This window comes from Lepisosteus oculatus, chromosome 18, assembly GCF_040954835.1.
Source record: "Lepisosteus oculatus isolate fLepOcu1 chromosome 18, fLepOcu1.hap2, whole genome shotgun sequence".
In the NCBI taxonomy this organism is placed as follows: domain Eukaryota; kingdom Metazoa; phylum Chordata; class Actinopteri; order Semionotiformes; family Lepisosteidae; genus Lepisosteus; species Lepisosteus oculatus.
Window position 1 is genome coordinate 6,904,406 of NC_090713.1, and position 26,717 is coordinate 6,931,122.

Consider the following 26,717-nt stretch of genomic DNA (forward strand, 5'->3'; position numbering starts at 1 on the left):
TGAACATCTGTACAACTCATCCACATCCTTCTTTCCAAGTTTCCAGCTCAGCAGTAATATACAACATCATGTCATTATCCATCTCAGAGTGTCCATGCTTCAAATTTTGGGTTCCAGAAGGAAGAAGAAAGATTAGAAAAAACTGTCAGGAAGGGAGACATTGGGAAACAGGGAGACACACGGAGCTACATTGGTTGGAATAGGGAAATAGAATGAGAGAAACTTTGACTTTTAACCATAATAGAAATTGCTTCACATTTTATGGTGTCTTGTTAAAGTTATAGCTTTGGTTGTTATTCTTCACATGGTTGAATTAATAGAAAATATAAATTAACAACACTAGAGAAAGAGAACTGGAGATTTTGATTGTTATTGGTAGATACTGTATGTTGAGGAAAACAACATTCTCTTTTGAAGAAAATAAACAATTTAAACAAAAGCAAGCAAGGTTATAACTATAACACAAAATCAAAATGTGAAGCAATAAACAATCTCAATCATAATTTGGCAGAGGAATCGACCGTGTGACTGCATCCACTTTGTATGAGTCATGAAACTGAACTTCAAGAGAGAGCAAGTCTGTATGAATCAGAATTCTGCCTCAGACTTTGTCTGCCACAGGAGAAATCTTTAGACTTGGGATCCATCTGTACATTTCACTTGAATACTATTATTATTAATACAGTTGGACTCCATTGTCAATAGAGTACTGTACATTAGTTCTGTTAGAATTACTATTATAATGTGTGAGAGAGAGTCAATTATGTTTGAGAAAACAAATCAACTTTATTAGGGAGGCAGAGGTGCACATTTTTATTCCAATTGGGAGGGGAAAGACAAAGAAAAGACCCTCCCCCGACAAATTAACTAACTTAAAAAACAACTAGATAGACTAGAACCGGAAAGGTGATCGTGCCTAACAATGTGGCCGTACCAAAAAAGTCTTCCACCTCCTACTCATATCTACACTAACTAACCAAACCAAAAGCAAAGAAGAAAAGCACACAAAAACATGTTTTTCCCCATCCCTAAAACATACCACTCAACTAACCTCATTCACCGTCTCTGATCTCTCAGTATTCCCCCTTTTGCAGTCTCATTGTCCCCTTTTAAATACTTCTGCCTCATTTGCTTTATTCAATATCTTAATTGACAGCACCCAGAGAAAAAGGAGAAAACAATTAGGACCATAGCAACCATTGATATAGATTCCAGGTTATTTAGAAAACTAACCACGTTTCTCCATGATACTGTGATGTCACAGTGGTAGTGACCCCCACAAACAGGCGTGTCCACCACTCCAGACACATCCCTCACAGCCTGCTGGGGAATGTGTTCTCATTTTTTGCAACCACTCTCATTCAAGAATGGTGATGTGCTCACTCCCTCATCATGGCACCAGAGCATGGGGCACACATCCTCAGAGACCTCTGGGTCCCTGGCTCACAGACTCTCAGGCCCTGAGTCTCCAGCTCACTGACTCCACTGGCCTTTCTATCTGAGATCATAATGTAGGTCCCTCACCGAGCAAGCCCTGTCACAGATTCCTGGACTCACTGAGCCTCACCTCTCACACGCCCTCCGGCTGGTCCCTTTCAGTGAGATGGCACCCTCTGCTCCGAGTCACCACAAGCAGCTTCCTGCTCTTTCCCTGATCTGGAGCCTCCTGCTCCCACATGACAGTCACTGGTCCCCTCACGGCCAGTCAGCGCTCCAACTTCCAGGTCCACCTCCAGCCTCTGACATCCACCAGAAGCCACCAGAGGAAGTCACACATACACAGTCTCCAGAGACTCACTCCCGCACTCAGACCTCTCACATTAACAACCCAGAGTCTCTCTTCATCCCATCCCACTCGTGCTGAGACTCAACACACTTTCCGTTATAAAACACAAATACACAACCTCCCTGGCTCCTCACTCTGATGCCACTCTGTGTATACGCTGCACAGGTCTGGCTTGTCAGTGTCACTCCCAGTAGCTCACTGATAATAATAATGGACATTTTCATAATTTTATTTTTTATTTTGAAAGGCTAAGAAAACCTTGTGAGTTCAGTAACATCACCAATTGTACTGATGGAAATACAAATCAAGGCTACTAAGTTTTCAGAAAAAGTGAGAGAGGTGTGTGACAGCTGTGGTGTATGAAATGAGGGTGTGTGCTATGCCTATTTATTGCTCATACATTTCAGGCACCTCAAACCTCTCAAAAAGGCCACATATTGGAAGAAATTGTGGACTACAAAGAAAAAAAAACTGGACTGCAAACTCTGATCTTTAAGAAATGTATAACTGAGCTGCCAGAAGATAACATCTCTTTTACTATTTGCTTATAAAACTATGACTGTGTGTCTATAACTGCCATAAGTATCTGTATAATTTTAGATTTTGAAAAGGTTTTGAGACCCTTGGACCTGGCTTTATAAAACCTTCATGTAGACATGTGCTGTCTTTGTTCCCCCAGTTTCAGAAGAAGACACTGGAGTAGCACTGGAAAAGCACTGGAAAAAAATCTGGGTATTTTCATGAGCTACAACTTTAGAAAATTTTTAAAGAATGACAATCAAACCCCATTGTTTTGTACCCAATTACAGTGTGGTGCCTAGTGAAAAGACATATTAAAATCAGACTACATGGGGCTCACACTGTCCAGTTTTTCATCAAAACTTGTATTTTATCTGATGGATGCCCGTTTCTTTTTCTTCAATTGTTGAATAAGGGAAATAACATTTGCATCTGCCATTGTTAGGGATAATATACAATTTTTTCATTCTTTGTTACTTCCCTCTGCTGTGTGTTTTTATGGGGTTACCTGGGACATGGAGCTCTGGGTCAACCCTTATGTAAGATAATAGATGCAGGGGACACATCTTAGTGAATAGTGTCCTAATGTTACTCTTTGTTACTTAGGTCCTGATATAAATCCTTAAGGATCTATAACAGCTGGAAATTGATGTGTCTCTCATGGATACACTTCTCATTGGACACTATTTGGAATTATCTAAATTTTGCTTTGAGAAATCCCAATCACCAGCTGATCCATATTAACTTAATTCCTAGGGCACATCTATTGTCTCGGAGTCAGTTTCAATGCATATTACTGATTCCCCATAGTGCACACTGTGTTCCCAGGGAGTCACAGGCACACTCTCTCCTGTAGTCTGGGAAAGCACTGATATTTTAGAGTTTTAAAGTTTTGGGGAAAGGTGTGTCCAACACTGTCCACACTGTTGAAGCAGAGTGCTCCTTACTCCCCTCTGGTCTTATTGCTGAATAACCACTTCTATACTGACTGAGCAGCACTACAGAATAGGGTCTAGCTGGCATTACTGCTGTGAAGACAGTGATTGAGACAGATGGAAAACAGACAAGAGAAAGAAAGAGACAAAGTTAAAGAGGAAGAAGAGAGTGAGGAGCAAGTTTAAACCTGCGAGGGGAAGCTTTTCTTACAAGATCAGGCATCTTATATTTCTCATCACAGTTTTATTACAGGGAAGGTGAGACACAGTGGGATGAAGAAGACTGTAGAAAGATGTGTCTGAATATAGAGCACTGAGTGGAACTTTTCGTTCTATTTAATTCCCACTTGCTCCTAATCAAAATCATGACCCCACCTGCAATATTGATCCACACCTCACTCAGAGGTCCCAAGCTCTCAGACAGGGTTTTAACTCTTGGTATCAAAGTAGTATTGCAAAATTCTGCAAATTTCAGTTCAAAATCATGAACTAAGTGAAAGTACTGCGTGGTTGCCATGTTGGTGAAGGAAGACAAGAATCTGCTGGTCTCACCACTTGCGAAAGCAAGTTTGCGAGGATTGTGATATAAAACTGGCACTTTCTGCTCACTAGTCGGTGTAAGCGAACAAGAAGCCAAAACTTGATAATGAATATGAGTGTGTTTTAGTTGGTTGGCAGATTGTTCTTTTTTGTAATACTTAAAAGAATCAAAAAACATGTTGTCTTGTATATGCACATTTTGGGAAAATATTTTAAATTAATCTTGTTGCAAAATTTGCTTGCTCTAAAGCATGTTTACAATATAACAGTGACACTTTTGCATCATTGGAAATTCTGTTGCCTCAGTTTGAATCACAGAAAATGATGGCAATATGGCACTATGCATACATTGAAACTTCATCTCTTTTGCGATATAAATTGGAGGTTATGTTATGGCACATGATATTGTGTACTCGTTAGGTTTGTTGTGTTGTGAAATGTACTCATAATTGTAGATTCATTATAACATTGAAATGTAAAAATAAGATTGCAGTTCCCCTTTGATATGGGAAAATATTTCATATGTCAATATTTTAGGAACAAATAAAACCACTAATGAGTTAATATAAAACATTTTATTAGCTAATGCATATTGAAACATTCACAGTTTTAACAGTCTATTACAGGTCTCAAAAAGACTTTCAGGTTAATGCGTTAAATAAAAGCCCCTAAACCAGTCGTTGTCCTACAGCATGCATGACATTACTGGCACACAAAGGGATTTTTAACAGCATGTGCAAAGAAAATGGCATGTGTAATAAAAGTCTAATGGGCAACAAAGATATTAAGTTCAGAAACAATAAAATCTGTGCTTGACTGTAATTCCCTGCAACATATATCCTAATAAAAGTTCTTTGTCACAGAAAACAAATGATTTACTTGGTTTATTTATTGCATTATTTGTAGTGGAGTTAGGAAATTGTTTTCACAGCAAAGCTCACAATCTGTGCCGCTAATAACATCAGACTTAAGTGTAAACACAAACATTTTGCACAAAATGGCAGTTGCAAGGAGAAATCTAAGACAGATGTTTGCTTATTTGGAGAGAGGAATATGGATTTGTTCAACATAACGACCATATTGTTTGTGCTCTAGGATGTGAGAGCATCGTTTGTCAAACATCAGATTTTCAGCAACATTTTCAGACAAAACAGGACAAACACTTCAAGGATGAGTTGGACAAGGCTGAGTCTATCAAACAGGACACAGCAAGGTACAGAAAACAAAGCAACACCTTTAAATTACAAAGTCAGACAAAGTGTTGTGAAACATGGAAAATCATTTACAGAAGGGGCAAATATAATAGAGCTTTTCTTATATGTTCTGACGTTTAATTAGATTGCCTAACAAGGAGATGATCATATCTAGAATTAAGGGTTAACCTGTGTCTGCTAGATCAATGATGAGACAAATAAGTTAAATGGCTGACAACGTTAACAAACAACAGACTTAAAAATGTAAAAGTATTTTGTGTTGCACTTGATGAGTGTGTGGATATAAACAATGAAACGGCATTATCAATTATTGTGAGATACTGTGACTGAGATGGAATTTGAGAAGAACTGAAGATACAGTTCAGAAGGTTATTAATCATTTTGAGGAAAGAGGGAATGATATGAAGGAAATATTTGCTTTGAAGGCTGCCATGGTAGGAAAACTGAGGAGACTCGTTAAGATCATCGCGGATCACATTGGCCACCCCACGGTAGATTTTCATTGTAGTACACATCAGGAAAATCATTGTGCCAAGATTTGAATTAGTAGCTTAATAATGTGATGATTACGGAGGTGAAAATAGTTTATTTTCTTATTGCTCTATCTCCCTTGACTCAGTTTCAATCTGTTCTTCAGGAGATGGACAGTTTGTGCAAGGACATTCCTCTATACCAGCAGCCACATTACCCTGCAGCTCATGGCTTGCAGCCCACTGAAGCTCAACAGGTGTGAGCCTGGTCAGTACCTGGAGGGGAGACTCCTGGGAAAAACCAAGGCTGCTGCTGGAAGAGGTGTCAGTTGGGGCGCAATAGGAGGCGCTCACCCTGATGTCTGTGTGGGTGACGGTGACACTATACTGTAAAACAGGCACAATCCTTTGGATAAGATGTAAAACCAAGGTCCTGACTCTCTGTGGTATTTAAAAATCCCAGGGCATTTCTTAAAAAGAGCAGGGGTGTTACCCCGGCGTCCTTTGGGCTTTACCAACCATGGCCTCCTAATAATCTCTCTGAACTGGCTACATCACTCTGCTCTCCTCACCACTAAGAGCTGGTGTATGGGGAGTGTTCTAGTGCATAACAACTGCTGGCACATCAATGAACTTTGAGTGGAGTGTCCAGAAAACAGCAATATAAGTGTAACCAATTATTATCATCATACAGCAGAGTTTGTTGGCTAAGCCGTGGCAAGGATTCGGCAGGCATGCCTTCATGTAATCAAGATCATTTTGTCAAAAAAGCAAAAACGACCTGAACTGCATGATATAAAATGGGTTACAAAACTAATGTTTCTAGCTGACATTACAACAGGAATGAATGATCTGTCTGCAGGGTGCAGATCAAACTGTTATGGGTCTTTTTAAAAGTTGGAAAGCATGTCTTGCAAAAGTTGCCATTTTTTCCATTCAGCAGTGTGTTATTGAATGTGACCCACTTGTCTAGCTGCTTAGCCACCATGTACATGAACATACTGTATCACCTTGAATACTGATCCAATAGGACAGCCTGGGACAGCCCAACGTCATGTCCAGAGTGTCACAATCTACGTCAAGAGTGTAACTCAAAACAGTCTTTTGGGTGAATATCTGAAGGAGGAATAGATATGGAGAAACCCCACCTTCTTGGGGCACAACAAACATTACCTCAGACCAGAAGCTGAAAGAGTCATTAGCTGTAACTTCCTGCTTTCTTCCAATGACACAGCTATGTAACCAGGCGAGTAGCCTGGGACATCATTTATTATCAACTGGATGCTGCAGGAGCCTAGAAAGATCCACTCGTTTAAAGGCTTTGGACAGGTCGGCTAGCAGCACTCTCACAACTGTTGGTTATCTGGCATCTGTAGCTGTTAGTCAGGAGTGTGTGGCTCATACAGGGGCAGATGTAGTGTAGTGAATTTAGGCAGATAAGCAGACTGATGTTTGCATTTGGATATAACTACAGTCATGAGTTTATTCACAATAAATATATCAAGTCACTCAGCACTGAGATTTGAGCATCTAGGTACAGGAAATGTACCTGTATTAGATGTGTTCCATGTTTAATAATCTAAAATATGTAATTTCTGTAAATTTAACTGAGGTTATTTTTCAGGAAGTATATAATGTTAATGCTGTGGTGTAATATAGTTGTAGATGGAAGCAGTTTGGGAAAAAGATGAGGACAAAAATTAAAAGGCTTCATCAAATCTAAGCCTCCCCAGGTTATAAAGGGCAAGGCTGGTGACAATGAACTAAACAAAAATGAAATAGAACAAACATAAGTAAAATAGTAGATTGAATTGAACCTAAAATTATATTATACAATATAAATGCTCATAATAGTCCAATCAAGACAAAAGAGTACTTTAAAAACTAAAAATGACAAAGGTGATAGTGATTAAACAAGAAATACACCAGACAGACAATAACTGTTATGTCCTTGTATGTGTTTGTGTGTGTATTTATTTATTTCTCTCCCCTTCACTTTCTCTGTACAGGTATCCTGTTCGTCATTGGTCCATCTTTCTGCCATTCTTCATTAGCGATGCCATCACCACCTTACCCCCAGCCAATCAGAACCACGACCTCAAGTCGAAAAACAGAAGAAGTTTTGACCCTCCCAGCTTTTTGCTCACCAATTATAGCTATTTCCTAATAATTAGCTAGTTTTTTTGTATGTCAGTGGGTTACCTGTTTTCCCCATCACTGTTAATATTAGTCACCTGTCATTTTGCTGCAATGCATTTGTTGTTGATTGTGACTTTGTGTGTCCTGCAGGGAAAAAATTAATGGGTAAGAATGTCACGTGACATACACTTTGCACACACGTAGGTTTGGTTTCGCCTGTCTAGACACACTAGGTTAGGGGCGAGTGCCACCCTTGTATTTAGGTTTGCTAGTTCGTGTAGGTTAGTTAGGGCGTCCCAAGACACTGAAGACCTTTTTGTTTGTGTTTTGTTTGGGTTAGATAGGTTAGACCGCACTATATTAGATTAGTTTGGTTTTGATATTTTCTTTTCTTTGGCACCGCTCATGTTCTTTTTCCCTTTGCTGTCTTCGTGTGTTTGTATGTAAATATTGTAAACAGTCTTATATTTCATGTATTCACTTGTGTATAGGCTTGCACCTGATTTTCTTGTTTTGTCGTTAATTTGTCCTGTTGAAAAAAAAAACCTCCAGTCTCCAAATAGTTTTAATGCTAAACCCCTATTTCCTGGGATCATAACAATGACCATAACAAACTAGTAAAACTGGCATCATCACAAGTATTCTAAGTGTATATGAAGAAGGACATGTCTTAATGTGCAGTTATTTGCAGGTGATGTTACAGGTATACCTGTAATTATTTGAAGATGATTCAATCTAATAGACTCTTAGACTTATGGAAAACAGTAAACCAGAAAAGAGACCAAACTGAGGCTCCAGCATCTGCTGCACACTAAAACATAAATTAATTGTAATTAATCAGGTTATTTTTTACAACTTACAAGTCATCTCCAATATCTTCTAAAACAAACTGTGAGTTTTTTTTTCACCGTAGTAAAGCATTTTTACTATAGATGTATAGATGCTGTTATACATCTATATAATAGCAGCCCAGCGAGCTCTCTTAAATAAATGCTGTGCTTTTATTTTTACTGAAACATGGCTAACAGACAGTATTACGGACTCAGTGATACACCTAGACGGATTTTCTGCCCTCCGCATGGACAGAACTACAGAGTCCGGTAAAACCAGGGGTGGGGGAGTGTGCATTTTTATTAACAACGTGTGGTGCAACAATGTATCTACCATCACGAAACACTGCTCACCTACTTTGGAATTTTAATGATCAAGTGCCGCCCCTTCTATCTGCCAAGGGAATTTACAACTGTTATTATCACTGCAGTCTACATCCCCCCTGACGCTAATGGCAAAGAAGCGCTAGAGGTACTGCACACTGCAATAAACAAACAGGAATCTGCACATCCCGACGCAACCTTTATCGTCGCGGGTGACTTTAATCAAACGAATCTCAAATCCGTTCTCCCAAAATACCATCAGCATGTCTCCTTCCCAATGAGAGGAGAAAACACCCTGGACCATGTTTACGCCAAGATTCAGAATGCTTACAAGGCAGTACCCCTCCCCCACTGTGGAAACTCAGATCACATCACTCTGTTTCTCCTCCCGGCACACAGACAGCTGCACAGGCGAGTGAAACCAGTGGTCAGAACATTGAAAGTGTGGTCTGAAGGAGCTGGATCAGTCCTGCAGGACTGTTTTGAATGCACTGACTGGAGTGTGTTTAAAGAGGCTGCCCACAGGGATCATACACCGACATACAGGAATATGCATCATCAGTCACTAGCTACATCAGGAAATGTGCTGACGATGTCACACTCACAAAAGAAATAACCAGAAACCATGGATGAACAGTGATGTTCGCATCCTAATCAAAGCAAGGGATGTAGCATTCAAATCGGCCAATAAATCAGAACTAAGGGCAGCCAGGATCAATCTAAACCAGTGGTTCTCAAAATGTTTGGATCAAGTACCACCCCTAATCCAACCAAAGCATCCAAGTACCACCTACAAGATATCATCTCATAGGAACCCCAGAAATTCTTAATGACCAACATGAGAGCGAGTGCAAACACACTCACACATACATATAATAAATATTATAATAATAAACTTCGTAGCGCCTTTAAAGGTGCCTTCTCAAAGTGTTTTACAGAAAAAAAAACAGTAACAACAACAAATAAAAATAGTAAAAAAGCACCATTTCAGTGAGAGGGGTGAGCCTGTTTAGTCGAGCAAACAAATGTGAATTAATTTTTCGAGCCTTGATACAATTCACAACAGAGTCTAACAGATTTTAAATCGTCAGGCATTTTCATGATGGCAAAGGTTTTGTGGTGGATGTTGCAATGCATCCATTCATTTCTGGAGCAACCTCTCTAATTCGTGCAACTACACCGTTATGTCGGCTTGTCATTGCTCTCCCAGTGGGCAAAAGACGTACAATATACGTCTATTAAACGCATACCTTAGACGTCTAAATGTGGTCCGCAATTCGTCTAGAATGAAATTCTAATATACGTCTATTGTTATACGTCAATTATACGTCTATGATTAGATGTTCATTATACGTAAATGGTTGGAGTTTTATTATACGGATAAATTTAGAAGACTATTATACATATATGGTAGGAGTTCCGGATAACTTTAGAGGACTATTATACGTACTGTATATGGTTAGAGGTCTATTATACGGATAACTTTAGAGGTCTATTATACGTATATGGTTAGAGGTCTATTATACGGATAACTTTAGAGGTCTATTATACGTATATGGGTAGAGGTCTATTATACGGATAATTTTAGAGGTCTATTATACGTATATGGGTAGAGGTCTATTATTTATTCTGAAAATACCTGTAAAATATGTATTTCAAATTATACATTGTATACAATCAATCAACAATCAACATATGGGCAATAATCATAAAAAACACAACTAGTCTTAAACTTCAGCTACAAATTCTGGTAACATAGCAATATACAGTATAGTAATGACAAACACAAACTAATTACATTAACACACTAACTCAAAACCACATTTTGATTCAAATATACATTTTAAAATGTACAACTTATATATTTCCAAGAAAAAAATATTACAATGGAAGTTAAGACGATTTTTGTCCACTATTTGCAAACCCTGTCTAATTATCCTAACAGAACCAAAAACCTATTATTTTCAGTGTCCAGATCTCCTGGCCCCCTGCCTTGCATATGCATTCTTCAAGTAACACATTGCGTGCTCCTTTATTTCTTTTTATGTTGATGTAGGGTGGGACTTCAGCACCGCAGCTAGAAGAAAATTATATAATATTACTTCCCAAATAAATGATGATTAATCTTCTTTAGTATAATCTAAAAAATAAACGGTTTACTTGTCACGACCACCAGGCAGTCAAGACCAAATAGTAAGCGAGCTAATCAGCCCCAGCAGCGGGTGATTATTAACAAACGCCGCCGCACGAGTTAAACCACCTGCGCACACTCACTGTGCGGTGCACACTGCTATTTATACCATCTTCACCTGCTTCCCACTGCTCGGTATTGAGTCTACTCCTTGAGAGCTCTACCTGGCGTTTTTCCCCGTACCTCGTTTATTCTGGATTTTGGATTCCCCTTCTGCCTTTTCGACTTTGCACCTCGCCTCTCGCCTCGGACTGTTTGCTACCGGAGAACTTCCTGGATTACGACTTGCCTTTCGCCTTTTGACTACGACCTTGCCTCTCGTTTTGGTTTGTTCGCCTGCCTCATCTATTACCCGCACAGGATCCGTGTATCTTCCCACCAGGGATTCCTAACAGAATACCGAGACAAAAGATGGATCCCGCGGACGCACAAGCTTTTTGCTCACTTTTCAATCGCCATTCCCAAGGTCTCACCCAGCTTCAATCTTCGCTCCACATTCTCTCCAATCACGTCGCTACCCTTCCGCCCTCCCCTGTCCCTTCGCCTCCAGCACAGACCACTGCTCCAATCCCTGTAACCCCGCCCACCTCTCCCGTAGCCTCACCATTTGTTCTCCCGGAAAGATATGATGGCAACACCGCGGGCTGTAGGGGTTTTATTGCGCAATGCTCCTTGGCTTTCCAGTTGCATCCTGAGCATTTTTTTTCTCCCCGGGAGCAGATTGGTTTCGCCCTTTCCCTGCTCACTGGCAAGGCTCTGGACTGGGCAGCTGTGTTGCTTGCTAGGGGAGACTTTCAGTTTGCTGATTTCCAGCTTTTTGCTGACCAGCTCCAGGCACGTTTTTCTCCAGTCAACCCGGACCTGACTCATCTCCGGCTCGCCTCGCTTCGTCAAGGTGATGGATCTCTGAATGATTTTGTGGCTGACTTCCAAGCCCTTGCCACGGAGTCTGACTGGAACCCTGAAGCCGTGATTTGCCTTTTTTATAAGGGTCTCTCTGAAGATCTAAAGGACCACCTGGTGCTCTCGCCACTTCACAACCACTCTCTCGAATCGGCAATCGCTCAGGTGGTTGAACTGGACACCCGCATTCGACTGAGGAGAGCAGAGAGTCATGATGGAAGCAGTCCTGGCTGTCCTGAAGGTACTACCCCCACGGTGCCCACTTGGCATCATGCACCCCTTTCCTCGGAGGAAAAGGAAAGGCGCCGTCGGGAGGGACTGTGTCTCTATTGCTCTGCACCTGATCACCTTCTCTCTGCTTGTCCCTTGAGACCCCCTTATCCCTCTCGAACCCTTCCGCAGCCTACTGTTAGAGTCAGTAGTACTGTTTTTTCTCAAACCTCGTCAGGCCCTTTATTCCCAGCTGAAATTTCTTGGACTGACGCACAACTTCCCCTTTTGGTTTTTGTTGACTCGGGGGCAGCGGAGAACTTTATAGACGTCACTTTGTTAAGAAGTGGGATATTCCCCTGGCTCCGGTCTCACCCCCGATCTGTATTCAAGCTCTGTATGGATCCCCGATTGCACCTGGACGGATTACATGGCAGACCGTCCCTCTTTCTCTAACAGTTGGTGCTACTCATGTTGAGGAAATTTCACTCCTTCTCCTGGACTCGCCTGCCTACCCGGTAATCCTAGGTCTTCCCTGGCTCAAGAAGCACGATCCCCACATCTCCTGGGACAAGAACGAGCTCATTGCCTGGAGCCACTCCTGTCATGTCAACTGTTGTCGTCAGCCGGTTAAGGTTGCTGCTGCAGTAACCTTTATGGAGGAGCACTCTACCATCCCGCCCCAATACAGGCATCTGAAACAAGCCTTTGATAAGCGGAAGGCTCTTTCGCTTCCACCTCACTGTACCTGTGACTGTGCTATAGAGTTGCTCCCTGGAACCCTTCCACCCAAAGGACGGATCTACCCTCTCACTCAGGCAGAGAATCAGGCTTTGCAAGACTATATTAAGGAGGCTCTGGAGTCAGGATTCATTCGTCCCTCCTCTTCTCCAGCCTGTGTGGGTTTTTTCTTTATTGGGAAGAAGGACGGCTCCTTGTGGCCGTGTATTGATTACAGAGGACTGAACTCCATTACGGTTAAACATCGTTACCCCCTGCCTTTAATTCCGGCTGCTTTGAAGTCTGTACGGGGAGCCTCCATCTTCTCGAAGTTAGATCTACGGGGGGCTTACAACCTAATCAGGATACGTGAAGGGGATGAGTGGAAGACGGCCTTTATGACCACCCATGGACATTATGAATATCAGGTGATGCCTTTTGGTCTTGTTTGTAGCGGCGAGGCTTAATAATAATGCAGAATTAGGTGTTTCTGAGCTTCCCAAATGAGGCCCCATTTCTCTGTTCATCTCTGTGGTGTAGCCACAGAGAAACCATTCATGCAAGATGTTTTCTTTTGATAAGGACAGCTCCCAAAGGGGGATGCACTTAGCTAAGCCTGGCTATCATGATCAATGGTCATCCATTGGCGCCTATCTGTCTAGGGAGTGCCAGTTGGACATCTGGACTGCATTCCTAAGTGTCAGGAGTAAGTGACTCATATCTCACCTTGATCAACCAATCAGGGACTGGTAGGGCCGAGTAACCCACGTGGGACTCTGATGCCCATGGAACTTTCAACCAATCAATGAGCTGAAGTTCCTCCAGGTAAAAACAGGCAACACAGAGAGCCTGGGAGATTCAGACAAGATTCAGATTCAGATTCAACAATTCTAAAGGGAATTCAAAGGAGAATCCCAAGGGCAGGACATTCTCGCAGCGCGCCTCCTGACCATCCTGAGACTCAGCCCGGACAACCACGGAACGGCCAGTGTGTCCGAGTGCCAGAACTTTCCTTTGTTCTAAGAGTCTAGAGTGGAGGTTGCCAGAGAGTAACCAGCAGCAGGCCTCGTGAACAGGACGGAACTGTGGACAGCTGATTTACTATTCAGAACTAGCTCTTCATCAGGAACGAACCGGTCCTCTTCCTGACTTGCTGGGACCCACAGTCATCTTTTCTCCTGTGCGCAAACTTTGCTAGTTAAAGCCAACAATGAGCATCAGCAGCGCACCGTCGTAAGCCGCCCAGCACAGCCTGGCACGGAGCCAGAGAGCGCGGATTGGACAGCAACAGCCTGCAACTGTTTCTTTGTGCCCGCAGGAGATCTGAATCCCCAGAGATTGGATGAGTATTCAACTTCAATGCATTACAGCTCGAGAATTCAATTGTTATCCCAACCAGTTGATATCAATTTAATTCCTAAGAGTTATGTACTTGTTTGAGTATCTAATGTAGAAGTTGTAACCAAGTTCACTTTACGAAACGGTCTAAATGAATGATATACTGAACGTATGTCCTCTTGATATATGTAACACTTTGTAACTGATTGAATATATATCTTTTGTATTCTGATAACCCTCTCGATAAGATCTGTTAGGTTTATATGCATATTCTATGTATTAATAAATGTATCCTCGTGTATTAGTACCTGTGTGTGCGCGTTGTTTGAGTTATGTCGCATGGTTGGATTCTAAAGCCATCAAAAGAATCAACTTTGTGATTTACTGCTACAATTAATAATTGTCCCAGTAAATGCCCAAACCCTACAGAACTGGTGCCTTCAGAGAGCCACTATGATTACATATTTGGCATCCCTGAACCGGCTTAATCTACATGTTAATGCCCCTGCTGTCTTCCAGTCATTCATGAATGACATCTTTAGGGACATTATTGGGAATTTTGTTTTGGTTTACCTGGATGATATCCTCATCTTTTCTGCCACCCCTAGGGATCACGTCCACCACCTCCAGGAGGTCCTGACTAGACTCATTAACAACAAACTCTACGCCAAACTTGAGAAGTGCGTTTTCCACGCCTCTAAATTTCACTTTCTGGGTTACATCATTTCCTCATTTGGTGTAGAGATGGACTCTGCTAAGGTGGTGGCCATCAATGACTGGCCAGCCCCTCGTAACTTAAAGCAAATCAAACGTTTTCTAGGTTTTGCCAACTTTTATAGACGTTTCATCCGGAACTTTAGCTCCGTCGTGGCGCCTATCATCGCACTAACCCGCAATCGACCAGGCTTGGGTAAATGGAACCCGGAGGCTAACCAGGCATTTTTACGCTTAAAACAACTCTTCAGTTCGGCACCTCTTCTACGACACCCGGATCCCTCTCAGCCATTCATAGTGGAGGTGGACGCCTCAGCCTATGGGGTTGGGGCGGTCCTCTCCCAGCGCCACGGGGATAAGCAGATTCCACATCCCTGTGCCTTCTTTTTGAGGAAACTCTCCCCTGCCGAGGTTAATTATGATGTCGGTAATCGTGAACTCTTGGCTATCAAGCTGGCCCTGGAGGAATGGAGACACTGGTTGGAGGGGGCTCATCACCCCTTTGTCATTATCACGGACCATGAGAACCTGGCCTACATTCAGTCAGCCAAACGCCTCAATTCCCGTCAGGCCCGTCGGTCTCTTTTCTTTTCTCGATTTAATTTTGTGATCACCTATACGCCTGGCTCGAAGAATGGGAGGGCTGATGCTCTCTCTCGGCTCCATTATCCCCAGGATCTGGACTACACACCGGAACCAATCATTTCACCTAACAGAATCCTCGGGGCGATCCACTGCTCTATTGAAGATCAGATCAGACGTGCCCTCAAGGGAGCTATAGTTCCTTTGTGCTGCCCCCCGGAAAAGCTTTTTGTACCGGACAACTTGCGTTCTGCTGTCCTGCAATGGGGGCATTACTCTCGGTTTGCAGGCCATCCCGGGTGCAGACGCACTCTGGACCTACTCACCAGAGATTTCTGGTGGCCTTCCATGAGATCAGATGTTGCAGAGTACGTCCGAGCTTGCCCGGTCTGTGCCAGGATCAAGACTCCGCGTGCCAAGAAGACCGGTCTCCTTCACCCTCTTCCGATCCCACACCGCCCTTGGTCCCACATAGCTGTGGACTTCATTACGGACCTTCCTAGCAGTCAAGGTCATACGGTAATCTTGGTGATATCTGATCGTTTTTCCAAGGCAGCCCATTTCGTCCCCCTCCCAGCATTGCCCACAGCCCAGGAAATGGCATCACTGTTTGTGCAACAGGTCGTTCGGATACATGGGTTGCCCAACGATGTGGTCTCAGACAGGGGACCTCAATTTGTCTCGGCCTTTTGGAAAGCGTTCTGCCAAGCTTTAGGGACCCATGTATCTCTGACTTCGGGTTATCATCCTGAGGCCAATGGTCAGGTGGAACGGACCAACCAAAGCCTCCTTACCTTTTTGAGAGCCTTCACCTCCAACTCCCAGGATGACTGGTCATCGCTACTTCCCTGGGCAGAATATGCCCATAATTCTCTTACCTCCTCCTCCACAGGTCTCTCTCCCTTCCTCTGCTCACTAGGTTATCAACCCACTCTCATTCCTGCCACCCCTCCGGACACGGCGGTGCCGTCGGTGCGTCAATATATTTCCAAGCTGCGCAGGACCTGGAGAATGGCGAGGACAGCTCTCGCCAAGTCAACCCAGCGCCAGGCCAAATTCGCAAACCTACACCGCAGACCAGCCCCCCGTTTTCGCAGAGGCCAGTTTGTTTGGCAATTGTAGTGGAAATCTAATGAGTTAATTGATTCTTAAAATGTAGAGAGCTTTGCAAAAAAATATATTGGTGCTTTTAGATAATATTTCAAGGATATAACTGCTATGCTACAGTACGTGCAGAATTTTAGAAAACAGTTCGTCAACAAAGTACACTGTTTAGGTTAGTTTAGAAGACAATGTACCAAAACAATATATGCTGTCTGGGTCATTAGAATTAGCTGAAAGTAACTGATAAGCTTTGAATAACAAATCTAGTTTTTCTTCTCTCGCTCTATGATGTAATCTGTTTTCTCTTGGAGAAAGGGGAAGTTTTAGAAGGGACCAAGTGCTGAACTTTTTTACAGCGCAACGTCTTGTAAAAACCCTGTACTGCTTGTAACAAATTGAGTCTCTGGTTGCACTTGGCGAAGTGGCAGCAGGGCTCCCAATATTGCAATATTGAAATAAAGACCTTACTCAGGTGAGAACTCTCTCTTGTGGCTTCCTTGATAGTTATATTTCCATGACAGTTTGGGGGCTCGTCCGGGATCACAAACCTGAACGCGAACGGCTGCTGAAACTCCATCCGGACCCGGACAATTTTAGCAAATTGGACGAACCTCGGAGGATAAACTGTTTATCCTTCCAGAGACGTGTCTGGAGAATTGGCAGCTGTCTGACGTCAGTAAGTGATCCTTTAAAATTAATAGTTTGAGAAGCGAGCCACAGGGGTGTTCTCACGCGGGTTTGATGAGTCTGGGACTCATATAAAGAACTTATCTTAACACAGACGTGTGGTTTTTGCTCTGCGGAGTAGTTAATGTGATAAGGTTCTAAGTAAGGCACCGATCGGTAAAAATGGGAAATTAAAATTCAAAGTAGAAAATGGGACCGAGCAGTCCAGCAAAAGTACATGTACGACAAATTCGGAGAAACAATTATAGCCTGGGTTAGGGAAAAAAATTATGTTCATGAACTGTAAAGCTAGGGTAATAGGTGTAAGGGAACTTGCACATAATTTATATATGATAATTAGGGGCCCATAACTATGAAGGATCTTTGTAAGTGAATCAGAATGGACAGAGGAAAGTTGAATTAGGAAAAAGAAGTTTCCTGAAGAAGGGGAAACTTAGAAGAGAAGGAGAAGAAATGAAAGAAAATGAATTGGAAAACGTATTTAATGGAAAGAGGAATCACAGAAATAATGGGAAGCTTAAAAAAAGACTAGTCTTGAAACTAAAGAACAGCAAGCTGCAGCTAAAGTCATGGCCATGCGTACTGAAAAGAAAAAGTCTCCACCGAAATTAGAAAGCGGTCCGGAGCCACTTGTTTGTGAAATACCAATGTGCACTTTTCCAGGTCCAGAAGGAACTCCAGTATATGTACAGTACATTGACATTGGTCTCCTAGTGAATTATTTGCATTAGTTAAGTCTTTTCCTTAATTGCCTGATGATCGTAAAGAATTTAGAAGAAAGGCAAGCGCCTTGTTCTTGATTGTCTTAAGCCTAATTACAGTGACATAACCTTGTTGCTAGATCATATTGTTCCTAAAGGTTTACAACGTCCTCTAAAAAGGAGGAGGCAGATTGGCGGATACGTGACCCAAATGATGAAGAAGTATCCATCTAAATTAAACCACACGGACATGGAGAGGAAAAGTTAGGCGGCCGCTTCTAAAAAGAGGTAAGGACTCCTCTTTTCTAAAAAGTCCCTTGTCCTCTCCATGTTGCTGTGGTGGGTTCAGGGTTTTTCTGAAGCTGAAGCGAGTACAACAGAAAAATGAGTTTATGGTGTATGCATTTGTAGATGTCTGTTTTGTGAAGGTGGGGTAGAAAAAGAGGGATTGCTAAAGGAATAGCGTCTCGCCCTGCCCGTGCGAAAAAATCCAGGTGTTGCATCCTGGTACACGACTGCAGTACGGCTGAAGCTAGTAACTAGAACTGTACTCGCAGAAGAGCCGAAAATGGTAACTCGATTCGACTGTGTGTTTAAAGCCAGGATTTGGAACCTGGTTCGTGTTCCCGAATTGTGATAGTTCGTCAGTTGGTCTCAACTGGGGGATTCTGCGGGGTGTGTGGGAGACGTGAAAATGGTTTGGTGTGAAGAAAAAAAAATAGATTAATACAAAGCGAAACTTAAAAACGAAGTTATGGACTGTCAGACGGAATTTAGGCTGAACAGGAATGTAGAAAAGTTTATGAACATTTGGATAAAAATGAACATTTAGAGGAATATTTGAGAATTCAACAGAATATCATAGATGAGATGCAAAAATCCCTGACGGAAAGCTAAAAGCAATGGCTGAACGAAACGAAGTTATATATGCAGAAAAAGAAAGGCAAAAGAAGAAATAGAACGCCTTAAGAGAGAATCTGGGAGAAGGGTGGGAATTAGTGTGGAGATTTTTGAAAGAGCATTACCCACCGAAAACTGATTGGAGAAAAGTAACAGCATGTAAGCAGAAGGAAGTGAGGATGTTTCAGATTTTACAGAAAGGTTTATAGCTTTACGGATAGTATACTCGGGGTTAGCTGATGAAAAGGAAGTGAATGAAGATACTTCCACAGTAATAAAACAAATTTACTTGAGTGGGTTAAAACCTGATGTTGCCAAGAATGTACAACTATGCTTTCCTGATATTACGGAGAGCGGAGACAGATTTGATTTAATAACTCGCAAACCATGTATGCAGAAGTGCGAGCGCTGCAAATGGGAGGAAAAAAGACTCCTAAGGAGGAGGATAAGGAGTCGCCAGTTTATCGCAATCATAGTGCTACTTTAATATTAATATAAAACCCCAAAGACAAAACTACTAATAAGCTGGTGTGCAGTTACTAAAAAAAAGGGTGTTTTTTGGAGAAATTGTAAGAAAGAGGCTTGATTTCACAATTAAAGAACATGTCAGAAGCTGAAATGAGAGCCCGTGCGTGAACTAACAGATTTAATCTAGTAAACCCCTCTGTAGCCTTACTAAATTTATATCAGGATTTAAATAAAAGTGAAATAATCTTACATTGTGCAGTAACTGGGGGACACAGGAGCACAGCTGTCCTGTTTTTAGACTAAAACAGCATAAAGATGTGATATAAAGTTTTCTAACGGGTAACAGGAGGCTACAGGAGAAGGGGGGCAAGGGTTGTGTTTAAAGCAGATACAAGCTGTCACAGTATGCTTGGGAAAAGATGTACAGTTTCAACTACTGATGTGGGTGGGGGACACCCCAGACCTATTGGGCTGGGATGCCCTGCAGCATTTATAAGGAATTCCTGTATGAAATAACATTTATCTAAACCAACTCAATAGAGTTATGCGATATTGTGATTGTTTTACCTAATGAGGGAATCCATAAGGCTGGGCTACTCCAAGTATTAGATCTTCAGACAAAAAAGTATAAAACCATTACATGATAAAGCCAGGGTGAATGCCTTCTCAGAACGAGCTCGTCTGGTGACGTTTTGGCTTAAGGGGGGTAGTGCAGTCTAAAGATAAAATTGCCTTGACCCCTGCAGCAGAAACCGTTTTTAATGATTTAAAACAAGCTTTCTTGCAGGCACTGGCCCTGGACTGGATTCCCTCAGACGGATCATCTGTATGTAATCTGTATGTAAGTGGAAATAAATGGGTTGTGAGCTGTTGTGCTGGTGCAGGAGCATGGAGATAGGCATCGTCTGGTGGGTTATTATTATTCAGGAGCCCTCGATGCAGTGGCCAAGGGGCTGTGTTTATGTGTTGTGCAGGCTACCTGCCTGGCTGTATAAACTGTGAATAATCTGGTGTAGAACTAGCAGACCGAATGAAAAGATTTAATTGAAGTATGCTAAATGGAAAATTGTAGCGATTTATATAGACTGTATATATACATTTGGTGTATGCCACAATTTTGGATGGAGGTGGAGGAATAGGGATTTCCCCAACATGGCAGGGACTCCAGTTAAGAATGCTGGGTTTGTCTTTGAACTGTTGGAAGCTTTGCAGCTACTGACTGAAGTAGCTGTGGTAAAGTGCAAATCACAAAATAAAGAAATGTTTCCAGTAACTTGAGGGAACAACTTTGCAGATGCAGCTGTCAGGTGAGCAGTACTTGTAGAACAGGAGTCTGAGACCCCTGTGAAACCTCTGTTGGTGAAAAGGGGACAGCTACAGGATATTCAGGCTGAGGCAGGATTTCCAAAGCCAGACCCTAGATCTTTTCCCACCTTCACCATAACATATTTAACCTACTCAAAGGGACATCCATATGCAAACGGCCTGAAGAAAAACAAGTCTACTACAGTATCATTAGGCTTCATTTCTCCCAGTGATCCAGCAGGGCATTTTGCTATTCACTTCAATGTTGCCAGTAAAAAAGCAGAATGTCCTCCTTTGTGGGATGACCTAAAAATCACATTACTTGGACTGATTCTCCTGTTAAAGTAGCAGTTTACCTGCCTTCTAGGGTTAATCACTCTTATTGCTATGAAAACAAAGGTCGTGGCCCCTCAGTAGGAAGAACAGGAGGCTGTAGTGCCACAGTTACTAACCATACTTTATCTAACAGAACTATGGTTTTGATGGATTGGTATTGGCAATGTGGTGCGAAAGTTTATGATAGCCTTCCTCCCCAGTGGAGAGGAGTGTGTGCTCTAGTCACATTACACCACTCCATTCTCATTGTCCCAGTAAACTGTTATTTGTTAAATTCAACGAAGCCCCTTCAGAGGGAGTCAAGGGTTAAATGCGCTCTCAGTTGGGCTGACAGATATGGTCCAGATATGTCTAAAATACCAGAGGACAATAGACTATTTACTGCAGCTGAAATTATTTTTTCCTCAGGGCTGAGTATTCAGGCAGTAGCTAATGCCTGCTGGTTACAAATTACTCGCTATGAAATGTACTCTTTTATTAATATCACGTTAGAAGGCTTAGATGCTATCAAACAAGAATTAAGGGGAGTTAGATTAATGGCACTCCAGAACAGGTTCATGCTGGACCTTCAAAATGCAGCATCTGGAGGAGTCTGTGCTTTAGTAGGAGACTCCTGTTGTACATATATTCCAGCTAATGACGATGATTATGGAAATCTTACGCTCGCTATTCAGCATTTGAAAGAACTAAAAGACAAGGTGAATAAAGAGAGAGGCATAAAAGATACACCGGCTTTTCTCTCCTAGTTAGTATCACTGTTTGGGCCAGGGGGAATGTTTTTCTTTAAGTTACTAACACCGATTATAGGGGCTGTGATACTTGTCTTCCTGTTTTTATGTTGCTATATGACATGTATTATTCCAATGCTTCGAAATATGGTAATGAATATGTTTACGCATCAGTATATTCTGATAAGAACGCAGGAATCCGATGTATGGGAGCCTCCTGGGAATCCATATGAAGAATCTAACTTTTAAACATTTTAAGAATAAAAAGGAGGGAATTGAAATGGAAATCTAATAAAGTAAATTTATTCTTAAAATATAGAGAGCTTCAGGAAAATATATAGCTGATAAGCTAACTGCTGTGCCACGTGCAGATTTTTAGAAGACAGTGCGTCAACAAAGTACGCACTGTCTAGGTTACTTTTAGAAGACAGTGTATCAAAACAGTATGTACTGTCTAGGTCATTAGATTAGCTGAAGGTAACTGATAAGCTTTGAAAAAATATATTGGTGCTTCTTTTTTTCTTTTTTATGATGAAATCTGTTTTTGTCCTAAGGAAAGGGGAAGTATTAGAAACGACAAAATGCTGAACTTTCCCTTACACTGCAACATCTTATACAAATCCTGTACTGCTTGTAACGAGTTGAGTCTCTGATGCACTTTGCAGAGTGGCAACAGGGCTCCCAATATTGCAATATTGAAATAAAGAACTTACTCAGGTGAGAGCTCTCTCTCGTGGCTTTCTTGATAGTTATATTTCCATGACAGAGGCCAGGAGGCGGAATTCCGTGGCATAATCTTGAAAAGACCGGGAGATGGCAATATGGTGGGAGTGGAGCTGACCAAAAATGGACTGCATGGCAGCAGAAAACCGGTGGCATCAGCAGTCATGGGGAGATTCTGAGTGAGGAGGGAGGTAGCCCAGTCCAGGGCTCGACCGGAGAGGTGGGAGACCATGAAGGCAATCTTCTCTCTGTCAGAGGGAAAACAATCCAGGCGAAGGTGGAAGGCCATCCAGCACTGGGTTAAAAAACTCTGAAGCTTTGCTGCGTCACCCTCAAATTTCTCCGGGGTGGGAGGGGGCAAGGGGCAAGCAGCAGCAGCCAAGGGAGAAGCAGGCACGGGAGCCACCGGAGGAGGTGGGGGATGGGTGGTGTGGTCCACTAGGCGTTGAACTGCAGTAGTAAGTTGTGGAAGAGCCTGGGACTGCTGTTGAAAAAAAGCAGCAGTGGTGTTCTGGTCTGCTGGATCCATATTATGGCTCACTATTCTGTTAGAATGGGGCTGATCTGGTCAGTGGATCCCGTGCAGGACTCAGGAAAGTGAGAAAGACACAAAGCCGAATCGCTAGGCAAAACAAAAACCAGGAAGCCGGAAAGGAGGTCTGAACACGGAGAGTCAGGGAGAAAGCAACAATCCAAAACACTAGGCAAACTCAAATCCAGGAAGCAGGCGAGTAGGTTGGAACGCGGAAGAAAAACGAGAAAGCAACAATCCAAAACAGTAGGCGAAATCGGAAAACGAGAAGCAAGCAAGGAGATCAGAACCGGTGAACACCTAGAGAAAAACGCGGACTGGGGAGGTCGAGGAGAATCCGCAATAGTGACCGGGGAAATGAGGAAAAAGGAGAACTAAAATAGGGACGGGAGAGAACGGTGATTGGCGTGTTACTTGCGGCGTGAGCGTTTGTTACAGGGTGTGCGGGTGGGTATGCAAGAAGGAACAGAGACGCAAGTGGAATGCGTAACAGAAACACTCATAGACTGTAATACAGCGGTTAAGACAAGTGGTTGATATTCCAAAGAACGGGGTTCAAATCCCAGTAAAAGTAATACCTTTCGCTATGTTTTATACATAGCCAGATGTATAAAATTGTTTATTATTATGGCTTGTTGTGAATGCAATTTGCCTCTTTCAGGTTTACATATGCATTAAGAAAATCTACATTTTGTAAATTGTAGCAACGAGTAATAAGCAAAAAAATTAACTTTAAATTTTAATTAAGAAAAATATTTCACTCATACTGTACTGTAGTTATAAAACCATATGGTATCATATTGTATATACAGTAAGGAACAAGTAATAGGTTATTTCATGCTGAAAAGAAAAGAGAGAAAACACAATGTTTCGGCTGTGAAGCCTTCTTCAGGTGTGAGAAAGACAGGGCAGACAGCAAAGATTAAATAGCACAGAAGAACAAAAGCTGGGAGAGGGGAGTAGGCAGGAGGGCAGAGAGGCAGAGAGGCCACCCAGGAAGTGCAAAGTGGAGAGGGGTGAAAAAAGGTGTGAAGTCAAAACCCGCATGAGAGTAGAGAAGATTACATGAAAATTGGTCGGTCATTGAGAGAAGGGGGATGGTGTGAACCTAGTTTCAGGATGAGTTTTGTTTCTGTTGTTATTCTGATACAGGAGTTGAGAAACCCTTCTTTGAAAACAGAGACAGAGAGATTAGTGTGACCATGGCCAACTGAGGTGGAATGAGAAACTATGGGCTTGGAGAAATCTTTAATCTTCACAGCCCTATCACATTCTCTGAACCGGTCTCCTAGTCTCCTTCCGGTTTCCCCAACGTAGATAGCTGGGCATTTTTTGCAGGAGATACAGTAAATGAGGTTGCTGGAGGTAAAGGATGTCATTTGGGTGATCCAGAATTGACCTGAGGGGCCCTGAATGAGTGTGTTGTTAGATATGTATTTGCAGGTGATGCAGCAAGTTCTGTTGCAAGGGAAGGTGCCTGGTGGGGATGATTGCTGAGTGCGGTCAAGGGAATCAGAAGTTTACGTAGATTGGATGGTCGGCGGAATGAGATGATTGGGCGGTTAGAAAACATGGTACCAATGGAGGGACCACCCTGTAAAATGAAGTAGTTGTTAATAATGGTCCTAGAGATAGAAAGTATGTTAGAGTGGTAGGGTAGCACCAAAGGAATGCATTTGTAAGTCTGGGAGTTCCTTGTCAAGTTGATGATCCGAGGGCTGTTTTTGATCGATAACATAGGTGGGGTACCCTCTGTTGATTAAAAAATAATAAATTTTGAGTGCTTGGTTCTGGAAATCCATGTTGTCACTGCAGAGTTGATGTAGCCTGAGGGTACTGTGAAAAAGGGAGAGAGTTTTTGGTGTGAGTGGGATGTAAAGGAGAAAGCCGTGTGAATCTGTGGGTTTGTAATAGACCGAGGATGAGAGTCGTGGATGGTAAACAGATACATTTATGTCTAGAAATGAATGATTGGTAGAAGATATATGTAACCGGGTGGTTACGGAGTGGATATTTGAAATCTGACACTGAAATTTGTAGCTGTCGCTTTAAGACACGCACGTATGAGTGATGTCAGTGGGCCAGTAATTGTGGAAGTGGACATCGTAAAGATGAGCTTGGTGTGTGGCTCCATGTGATGTGAACGCAGAGGTAAATGTTCAGAATTTAGTTGATGGTGTAGCTATAAAAAATGAAGTTTGGAAATCCATGAAAGAGATGTATATTGTTGATATGAGGGGAGGGTGACATATTAGTTAGACAAAATTGATAGATGTTTAGGGATGAAGTGATCCCCTCTCCCATGAGGTTCCAGTGCTGTGTGGATGGGTTTCGTGGGAATAACGTCCGTAACGGTTAATGATTTTACATTTTTGTTAGTTTGCATTTCTTTAAACATTGTTTGTGGAGGAAATGATTTGTTTTGTTCTTTGAGAATGACCTTATTCTGTTTAACTTGTTCAGAGCATGTTAAGAGAAGACTGTGATATTCTGTGTGTCTTGGATTAGACGAGATTAAAGTGAGTAGTTTTGTTCTTATATTTCTGTGATGTAATGGGACCAATGAAGAATGTGGCATTCAGACTAATGTGGAGTATTTCTTTCCTTAGGGAAATTGCCACTACCGTATTTTTTCTTTGTCTTTGTTATTTTAGTAGCACTTTGTGCATCCTGGTGTGTGTATATCTCCATGTATATCTATGTGAATCTTTCGGGTTAAAGGTTTTACAGCATACAATCTAAGTTCTGTAATAGAAAATAATACAACCACTCATTTTTATGATTTCATGCAGATCCAGAATAAAAAGAATCCCCATTTAAGTTTATTGTAGTACGGTGTTCTTTCCCGGGCTACAATTCTTGGTACCAGGAGTGGGGTATTCTTAGCATTTGGATGCAGTATAAGGTCAAGAAGAAAAAAAAATACGGTAGTGGTGAAGAGCTGCACTGCGGGTGTCCGGTCTGCGCAGAGAGGTGTGAGAAGGACACCAAGGTGAGCATCCTGGATGTCCGGAGCAGGGACCCAGGAGAGGATCGCTGGCAGAACCAGCATCCCGGACTGTTCTAGCGCACGTTGGCAGAGACTTTAGTGCTAGTTATCACTTTCTGTAGCCAGTCACTGAGTTTGAGTTCTACAGGCAAATAGTGCACTATACAATGTCATGAGAAGCAGATGACTGTTGTCTCTCAGAGGAGGAAACTCTGAATGAGACAGATGTGCAAACTCAGCTTAGGGAGTTGAATAGGAAGTATGAAGAAGTGATGGCCAATATTGCTTCTTGGTGTAATGCATCCTCACGATTTTATGGAACGTCATATTTCTCCATTTAGTGGTGATTATGAAAAAGATGACAGGTCAGTTGATGACTTCATTGACGAAGTAGAGCGGGTATTGTGTGTTCCTAACCAGTCCCCTGTTGATAAGTTTGATTTTGTTATGTCTCTTCTGAGAGGTTCAGCCTTAGAAGAGGTTCGCCTGCGTGGTGTAGATGAAACGGATCAAATCAGTGATATATTTGGCTATCTCAGAGATGTATTCGGAGATAAACGCAGTACTTCTCAGTTGCTGAATGATTTCTATGGCCGAAAGCAAAAGGAGGGTGAGAGCATTCTTGATTTTTCACATGCTCTGTCTCAAGCTTGGAGTTTGATCTTGAAACAAACTCCTGGGGTTGTGGCCAAAGAGAGAGAGATGCTTAGAGATCAATTCATAGAGGGAGTCAAAGATCCTGTACTTAGGAGGGAGCTCCGGAAATATGTGAGGGACAAACCAGTAGCTACCCTGATAGAAGTGCGTGAGGAAGCATATATGTGGAGTA